The following is a 9,711-nucleotide window of genomic DNA, read 5'->3' on the forward strand; positions in this document are numbered from 1 at the left end:
CAGTGGTAAAGTCCCCAGTACCAAAAAGAAAAAGAGGGTGGGAGAAATAGGAGAAAGCATATTGACTTAGGGAAGCAAGGCTCTTGCTAGGTATATGATATATGAGTAAACATCACACCCACTTTACTAGGTTGTATTAAGTGACTTGCTCCTATAAGCATTTGCACTGCCACATCATACAGTGAGAGCTGACTTCCTCATATGCCCAAGAGGAATCTGAGACCTGGGGAGGGTGAGGAACTGACCCAAGGTCTCACAGTTAATCAGCAGGGCACTCCTTTTTGCCCTAACCACTGTGGCATAGATTACTAGACACTTCTGACAGGCATTTCTCTTTCTCCCAACGAAGAAGGAAGGGTAGTTTGAAAATATATAAAAACATGCAGGCTGTTGATTCTATCATAAATTACTGGGTTGGTCAGCATCTGTTAGAATTTCTTGATGACAAAGATTGTGGGAGGCTCAAACATGTTGTCAAGGGAGGAAGAAAGGAAAGGAAGGCCATGTTGTAAGGGCCACCTCCTTATGACAGTTGCCTTCCTGATGCTCCAACCTGATGGCACTTAGCACTTTTGACTTGAATTCAGAGACTGCAGGCCCTTCACGTGTGCATGAGGGAAGCAGCATTGGCTGTAAAAGGAACACAGGCTTTGAATCAGCAGACCTGGGTTCAACCTTGCAACTTGAAAATCCTGAGTGGATTTCTCCATTCTTCTATACCTCAATCACCCCATGTCTTAGTCCATTTTCTGATGCTATAACAAAACACCTGAGACAGGAAAGTTTATAAGGAATAGAGATCTACTTAACTCATGGTTCTGGAGGCTGGGAAATCCAAAATCATGGTGTCATCACTCTGGTAGGGCCTTCTTCTTACATTATCACACAGGAGAGGGCAACAACTGATGAGATAGAGAAGCTGACTTTGTAGCAAAGCCATTCCTACAATATAGTGCATTCACTAGGGCTCTTCCCAGGTCCCCACCTCACGACACTGCTACATTAGGGAACAAGCTTCTAACTTCAAATTTAAGGGAAGCCAGGTATGGTGATGCACATCTGTAATCCCAGCAACTCAGGAGGTTGAAGAAAGAGGATTACAAATTTGAAGCCAGTCTCAGAAATTTAGTGAGACCCTGCCTCAAAATAAAAAATAAACGGGCTAGGGCTGAAGTTCAGTGCTCAGTGATAGAACACCCTTAGGTTCAATCCCCAGGATCCCCCAGACACACACACAATTAGGGGAAGCATTCCAATCATACCACCTTAGCAGTAAAAAGGGAGCGGGAGTGCCACTTTGTAGTGTTACAGTGGAAATCCAGAGTCCTTGTATGTAAGCAGTGACAAGGGGCCTGATGTGTCGGCTCTTGCTCCACTCCAACCCCTCAGGTAGTTCTGGGAGGGAGGACTCATGATGAGACAAGAAAACTGCTGGTCCCCCTGGTTCAGGTGGCCCTATGAGGAGAGAGAATCAGAGCCAGTGCTGCCAGACACACTAGCAGACACATGACTGCTGAGACCTCCGTGAGCCTCTAATCACTATACTGAATTTCTTGGAAACTCCAGCCCTCACCAGGATCCAGAAACAGAAGGGGCAATACCTGGCACAGCAGGGTAGCCCAGGCAGATGACTGGTGGCTGGGCCGATGGATGGAGTCATAGTTTTTTCCACATCTTGAATACTAAGTACCTGTCACCACAACCTTATTGTCATATCACTATATTCAAAAGAACGCATACATCCGTTTCATGAAGAATGAAGTCTTTGAGACAACCGCAAAGTCAGGGAGGTAGCCAGTTTCTGGATTTACAATTGTGTTAAGCTGTAAACATATGATCCTTTACCAAATACCCTTTAATCCACTTGACTAACAAGAAACTCTGGGCCTCCAGAAAATGTCAGAGTCTTTCTTTCCTCTGAGAGAAAATCTGATTTTGTTTCTCAGGTTTCTTAGTGGCTAATCCCAGACCTATTTACTTTGCTCCACCTCTTTGTGCCAGTATTTTATCTATTGTTTTCATTCTTCTTTGAATAAGCTTTCCAATTGCCTTACAGAAAATTAAGATTATTTGCCAGTGGTCTTGATGGCCTCAAGCATCTTCTTTCAACATGCTACCCAGTGTAGACATGGCTCATGGCATCCCAAGATGGCCCAGGAACCTGACATTCCTGCTGTTCTAGCAGCTCCCTTTTCTACCCCTGTTCTTTCCCTAGAACTACAGGATCTCTACTCATGGCTACCAAAAGACCCTCTGTTCCATCTGTCAGCAGATGAAAATCATTTGTCTTACTGTTTTATATTCCATCTTTCCAGCTTCCAAAGAATGGAAAGGCTATCAGCATGCCTGGTGTAATCTAAACCCTTAAATCCAGAAGCTGATTCATCTCTAGACTTAGCACTTGAGTCAAAAAATTTCCTTTTGCCTGTGCTCATTTGAGTTTGGTTTCTAAGATGGTAGACAGAATCCTGTCAAATGTAGAAACTGGTCCTGCCATAGAATATTACAAAGATCAGTCATATAATTTAAAACTGCTGGAGGAGGTGGACCTTCAGAGAGGATGGTTCTTGCCTGACTGGGAACTTGGCCATGTTCACATACTGAATGTTTCTTCATCTCTTTCTCCAAACCTTCTTGTCTGCCCTTTATGAAGGAATCCCTGGGAAGGAAGGCGTGTAAATGTGGGGATGGGATGGAAATTGCATGTTTGGGGCAGGGAAGGGACCCAGAATGAAAGTTAAAAGAATAGGAGAGAGAAATCAATACATAGGTGTAAATCAGGCAATCCTCATTGCTAGTCTGTCTCTGAGGTCAAAACTGAGATGCTTTTCTGGCTGTGAAGGAGGCACAGTTGTGTCGGAGTTTTAAGAGAAGCAATAATGGTTTGGAAGGACTTTAGAGAGATGGGACAGGGAGAAATCAGTTTGAAGACCAGTGAGTGGGGGGCCTCCTAATACACTGCTGGATCATCTGCCCAAGGGCTGCATAACTCCATGGATGCTGAACTGCTTCCTGCAGCAGGACAGGAAAAAGGGCTTGGTTCACAGATAGGTTAGTGTGTGGGCAGTGCAAGGTGGGGTGCTCAGGAACCCAGGCTTATTTTACCTATGCTTATTTGTGTTTGGTTTCTTAGCTGGTTGACAGAATCCTGACAAACGTAGAAACTAGTGCTTCTGTAGAATATCACAAGGATTAGCTGCTACAGTGTAAAACTGCCAGGGGAGGTGGACCTGCAGGGAGAATGGCTCTTGCCAGACTGGGAATTTAGCCATTCACACATACTTCATTCCTTCAGTCAGGCAAGAGGACACTTCTCACCAGAGTAACCCAAGTGCCCCAAAACCGCAATTTAGCAGACATAAGGGGATGCCCCAAGCACAATGGGAAATGTGCCATGACCATTCTCATCTGGCTATATAGGCAGACAGGAACAATGTCCGTTATGCAAACTTCTTTTCAAATCTGGCTTCTAACAGCCATCTTAAAACAGTTCATTAGATTGTAACTGTAGAAAGCATGTACTCTTCCACAGTTGATCTTAATGTCAGGAGGATGGAGCTTCTCCTGGCAAGGCAGAATTTCCCATTCCAAGCGAGGCTCATTCTAGGAGATGCTAGGAGATTAAGGAGATCAACATCTGTCCACAAAGAACTCCTAAACATTCTTCCATACAATAGTAGCAAGGAAAGCCTGGTTTATCAGCTAGTTTTTCCCACTGGTCAGTTTCGGGAATGTTCACAACAGCCCTAGGAGGTCAGCCAGCTGGTGCTAGGGTTTCTATACTTCAGTGTCCGGACAGCCACCCATTTTAATTCTGCTTTTACCCCAGTTTTAAAAATGATTCTTTTCAGTTATACTCAACATCAGGATACCTTTTAACATAATCACAAAGGTATGGAATGCAATTTGGGCACATTCACTTCCCCCGCACTTTCTATCTCCCTCTCCTCCCTCATCCTGTCCCTCCCCCACCATAACTCTACTAACCTTTCTGCAATTTATAGGTTATTTTTAAAATTAGTGTTCATGGATATACTTAATGTTGAGATTCACAGTGGTATATTCCTGTATGTACATATGAAAATTCAGTCAGATTCATTCCACTCATCTTCCCTTATCCTGTCTCTCCTTCCTCACTCACAATCACCTGTCTACTCTACTGATGTACCTCTGTTTTGAATTCCCTCTCCCATTTTTTCATTTCTCTTATTCTTTCTCCCCCACCCTCTCTGCCCCACCCCCATTTTGGATTAGCTTCCTCATATTAAACTGTTACTTTTTTGTCTTATTTCACTTATCATGATAGTCTTCAGTTCCATTCATTCACTACCAAATGCCATATTTTCATTCTTTTTTTTACTTTATACAAATAAATTTATTATTAAAATGCATAAATTGTGTTCCTTACTTACTTAAAAGCTAATTTTTAAATTATTTTTAAAATTAGTTCTAATAGTAATAACAGAAAAACAGCAGAATACATTTTGATTCATTGTAACAAATGGAGCACAATTTTTCATTTCTCTGGTCATACACAATGCAGAGTCACACCATTCATGTAATCTTACATGTATATAGGGTAATAATGTCCATCTCATTCCACCATCTTTCCCATCCCCATACTCCCTCCCCTCTCCTTACTCCCATCTGCCCAATCTAAAGTTCCTCCGTTCTTCCCCTGCCCCCTGCCCCGCTCATCTCATTGTGAATCAGCATCCACATATCAGAGAAAACCTTTGGCCTTTGGTTTTTAGGGATTGACTTATTTCACTTAGCATGATATTCTCCAACTCCATCCATTTACCTGCAAACGCCATAATTCTATTCTCCTTTAAGGCTGAGTAATATTCCATTGTGTATATATACCATAGTCTCTTTATCCATTCATCTATTGAAGGGCATCTAGCTTAGCTACTTTGAATTGAGCTGCCGTAAACATTGATGTGGCTGTGTCATTATAGTATACTGATTTTAAATCTTTTGGATATATACCAAGAAGGGGGATAGCTGTGTCACATCGTGATTCTAATCCTAGTTTTTTGAAGAATCTCCATACTGCTTTCCAGAGTTGCTATACTAATTTCCAGTTCTACCAGCAATGTATAAGTGTACCTTTTTACCCACATCCTCACCAACATTTATTATTTGTTTTCTTGATACTTGCATTCTGACTATAATGAGATGAAATCACAATGTAGTTTTAATTTGCATTTCCCTAATTGCTAAAGATATCGAACTTTTTCATATATTTGCTATCCATTTGCATTTCTTCTTTTGAGAAGTGTCTATTTAGTTCTTTTGCCCAGTTAATTACTGGCTTATTTGTGTGTGTGTGTGTGTGTGTGTGTGTGCGCACACGCTAAGTTAAGGAGCAAGTGGCAAATATTTTAGTCCATTCTGTAGGGCTCTCTTTTCACACTTCACACTTTTGCTTCCTTCACTGTGCAGAAGTTTTTAAATTTGACACTATCCCACTTATTGGTCTTTATTTTATTTCTTGCACTTCAGGAGTCTTGTTAAGGAAGTTGGTTCCTGTGCTGACATTGCTGGGGTGTTGGGTCTACCTTTTCTTCCAGTAGTTGCAGAGTTTCTGGTATAATTCCTATGTATTTGATCTACTTTCAGTTGACTTTTGAGTAAGGTGAGAGAGAGGGGTCAAATTTCACTCTTCTACATATGAATTTCCAGTTTTCCCAGCAATATTTGTTAAAAAGACTATCTTTTCTTCAACTTGTTTTGGGCATCTTTGTCTAGTATCAGAAAACTGTATATATGTGGGTTTGTCTCTATGTCTAATATTCTGTTCCACTAGTCTTCATGCCTGTTTTGGTGTCAATACCATACTACTTTTGTTACTATAGCTCTGTAGTATAATTTGAGGTCCAGTATTGTGATCCCTTCTGCTTTGTTTTTCTCACTAAGGATTCCTTTGTATATTCAGGACCTCTTTTTTTATCATTTTTTAAATTAAAAATTATAAATTTACATAGGGCAATGTTGTTTGATTCATTCTGTTATTTTTTCCCTCCCCCCCACCCCTCCGACCCCTCTTTTCCCTCTATACAGTCCGTCCTTCCTCCATTCTTACCACCCTCCTTATCCCTAACCCTAAACCTAACCATAACCCTAACGCTAACCCCTCCCACCCCCCATTATATGTCATCATCCGCTTATCAGCGAGATCATTCATCCTTTAGTTTTGTGAGATTGGCTTATCTCACTTAGCATGATATTCTCCAATTTCATCCATTTGCCTGGAAATGCCATCATTTTATCATTCTTCATCACACAGTAATATTCCATTGTATATATATGCCACAGTTTCTTTATCCATTCATCAACTGAAGGGCATCGAGGTTGGTTCCACAATCTGGCTATGGTGAATTGAGCAGCTATGAACATTGATGTGGTTGTATCTCTGTAGTATGCTGATTTTAAGTCCTTTGAATATAGGCCAAGGAGTGGGATAGCTGGGTCAAATGGTGGTTCCATTCCAAGCTTTCTGAGGAATCTCCATACTGCTTTCCAGAGTGGCTGCACTAATTTGCAACCCCACCAGCAATGTACGAGTGTACCTTTTTCCCCACATCCTCGCCAACACCTATTGTTGCTTGTGTTCTTGATAATCACCATTCTAATTGGGGTGAGATGAAATCTTAGGGTAGTTTTGATTTGCATTTCTCTTATTACTAGAGATGTTGAACATTTTTTCATATATCTGTTGATTTCTTGTACATCTTCTTCTGTGACGTGTCTGTTCATTTCCTTAGCCCATTTGTTGATTGGATTATTTGTATTCTTGGTGTAGAGCTTTTTGAGTTCTTTATAGATTCTGGAAATTAGCGCTGTATCTGAAGTATGAGTGGCAAAGATATTCTCCCACTCTGTAGGCTCTCTCTTTGCATTACTGATAGTTTTCTTTGCTGAGAGAAAGCTATTTAGTTTGAATCTATCCCAGTTATTGATTCTTGCTTTTATTTCTTGTGCTATGGGAGTCCTGTTAAGGAAGTCTGATCCTCAGCCAATAAGTTGAAGGTTTGGACCTACTTTTTCTTCTATAAGATGCAGGGTCTCTGGTCTGATTCCAAGGTCCTTGATCCATTTTGAGTTGAGTTTTGTGCAGGGTGAGAGATAGGGGTTTAATTTCATTCTGTTGCATATGGATTTCCAGCACCATTTGTTGAAGAGGCTATCTTTTCTCCATTGCATATTTTTGGCCCCTTTGTCTAGTATGAGAAAATTGTATTTATTTGGGTTTGTGTCCGTGTCCTCTATTCTGTACCATTGATCTACCTGTCTATTTTGGTACCAATACCATGACGTTTTTGTTACTATTGCTTTGTAATAGAGTTGAAGATCTGGTAATGCAATACCCCCTGCTTCGCTCTTTCTACTGAGGATTGCTTTAGCTATTCTGGGTTTTTTATTCTTCCAGATGAATTTCATAATTGCTTGCTCTATTTCTGTAAGGTACACCATTGGGATTTTAATTGGAATTGCATTGAATCTGTATAGCACTTTTAGTAGTATGGCCATTTTGACAATATTAATTCTGCCTATCCAAGAATGTGGGAGATCTTTCCATCTTCTAAGGTTTTCTTTAATTTCTTTCTTTAGTGTTCTGTAGTTCTTATTGTAGAGGTCTTTCACCTCTTTTGTGAGATTGATTCCCAAGTATTTTATTTTTTTCGATGCTATTGTGAATGGGGTAGTTTTCCTAATTTCTCTTTCTGAAGATTCATCACTTATGTATAAAAATGCATTGGATTTATGAGCATTGATCTTGTAACCTGCTACTTTACTGAATTCACTTATGAGTTCTAAGAGTTTTCTGGTGGAATTTCCCGGTTCCTCTAAATGTATAATCATGTCATCAGCGAACAGGGATAGTTTGAGTTCTTCTTTTCCAATTCGTAGCCCTTTAATTTCTTTGGTTTGTCTAATTGCTCTGGCTAGAGTCTCAAGAACAATGTTGAATAGAAGTGGTGAAAGGGGGCATCCCTGCCTTGTTCCAGTTTTTAGGGGGAATGCTTTCAGTTTTTCACCATTTAGAATGATATTAGCCATGGGCTTAGCATAGATGGCCTTTATAATGTTAAGGAATGTTCCCACTACCCCAATTTTTTCTAGTGTTTTGATCATGAAGGGATGCTGTATTTTATCGAATGCTTTATCTGCATCTATTGAAATAATCATGTGATTCTTAACTTTAAGTCTATTGACTGGTGAATGACATTTATTGATTTCTGGATGTTGAACCAACCTTGCATCCCTGGGATAAAACCCACTTGGTCGTGGTGCACTATCTTTTTAATATATTTTTTATGCAATTTGCTAAAATTTTGTTGAGAATTTTTGCGTCAATGTTCATTAAGGATATTGGTCTGAAATTTTCTTTCCTCGATGTGTCTCTGTCTGGTTTAGGTATCAGGGTGATATTGGCTTCATAGAATGAGTTTGGGAGGGTTCCCTCCTCTTCTATTTCATGGAATACTTTGAGAAGTATTGAAATGAGCTCTTCTTTAACGGTTTTGTAGAACTCGGCTGAGAACCCATCTGGTCCCGGACTTTTCTTTGTTGGTAGGCTTTTGATGACCTCTTCTATTTCATTATTTGAAATTGATTTATTCAAGTTGTGATGTCCTCCTCGTTCAGTTTAGGTAATTCATATGTCTCTAGAAACTTGTTGATGTCTTCAAGGTTTGGACCTCTTTTTTTTCAAATGAATTTCAGAACAGCTAGTAGCAGGATACAAGATCACTATCCATAAATCAATCACATTCCTATACTCCAATAATTAATCAGCTGAAAAAGAAATTAGAAAAATTATCCCATCCAGTACTGGGCTTTTCTTTGTTGGAAGGCTTTTGATGGCTGCTTCAATTTCATTACTTGATTTTTTTTCTAGTTCATTCTTTTTTAAAAATCAGTTTTAATTAGTTATACATGACAGTAGAATGTACTATGATATATCATACATAAATGGAGTATAATTTTTCATTTTTAAGGTTGTACATGATGTAGAATCCCATTGGTCATATGCTCATATATGTACATAGGGTAATAAAGTCTGATTCATTCTACTATCCTTCCTCCCCCTCACACCCCCTTCCCTCCTTTCACTCCCCTCTACTTAATCTAAAGTAATTCTATTCTTCCTTAGCCCTCTTCCTGCCCCTACTGTGAGTTAGCATCTGCATATCAGAGAAAACATTGGGTCTTTGGTGTTTGAGGATTGACTTATTTTGCTTAGCATGATATTCTCCAGCTCCATCCATTTACTAGCAAATGCCATAATTTCATTCTTTTTTAATGCTGAGTAATATTCCATTGTGTATATATACCACATTTTCTTTATCCATTCATCTATTGAAGGGCACCTAGGTTGGTTCCATAGTTCAGCTACTGTGAGTTGAACTACTATAAACATTGATGTGGTTATGTCACCTTAAGATGCATATTTTAAGTCCTTTGGGTATATACCAAGGAGTGGGATAAGCTGGGCCAAATGGTGGTTCCATTCCAAGTTTTCTGAGGAATTTCCATACTGCTTTCCAGAGTGGTTGCACCAACTTGATTCCCACCAGCAATGTATGAGTGTACCTTTGTCCCCATATCCTTGCCAACATTTATTGTTACTTGTGTTCTTGATAATTACCATTCTGACTGGAGTAAGATGAAATTTTAGAGTAGTTTTTATTTGCATTTCTC

This window comes from Sciurus vulgaris, assembly GCF_902686455.1.
Source record: "Sciurus vulgaris genome assembly, chromosome: 4".
Taxonomy (NCBI): domain Eukaryota; kingdom Metazoa; phylum Chordata; class Mammalia; order Rodentia; family Sciuridae; genus Sciurus; species Sciurus vulgaris.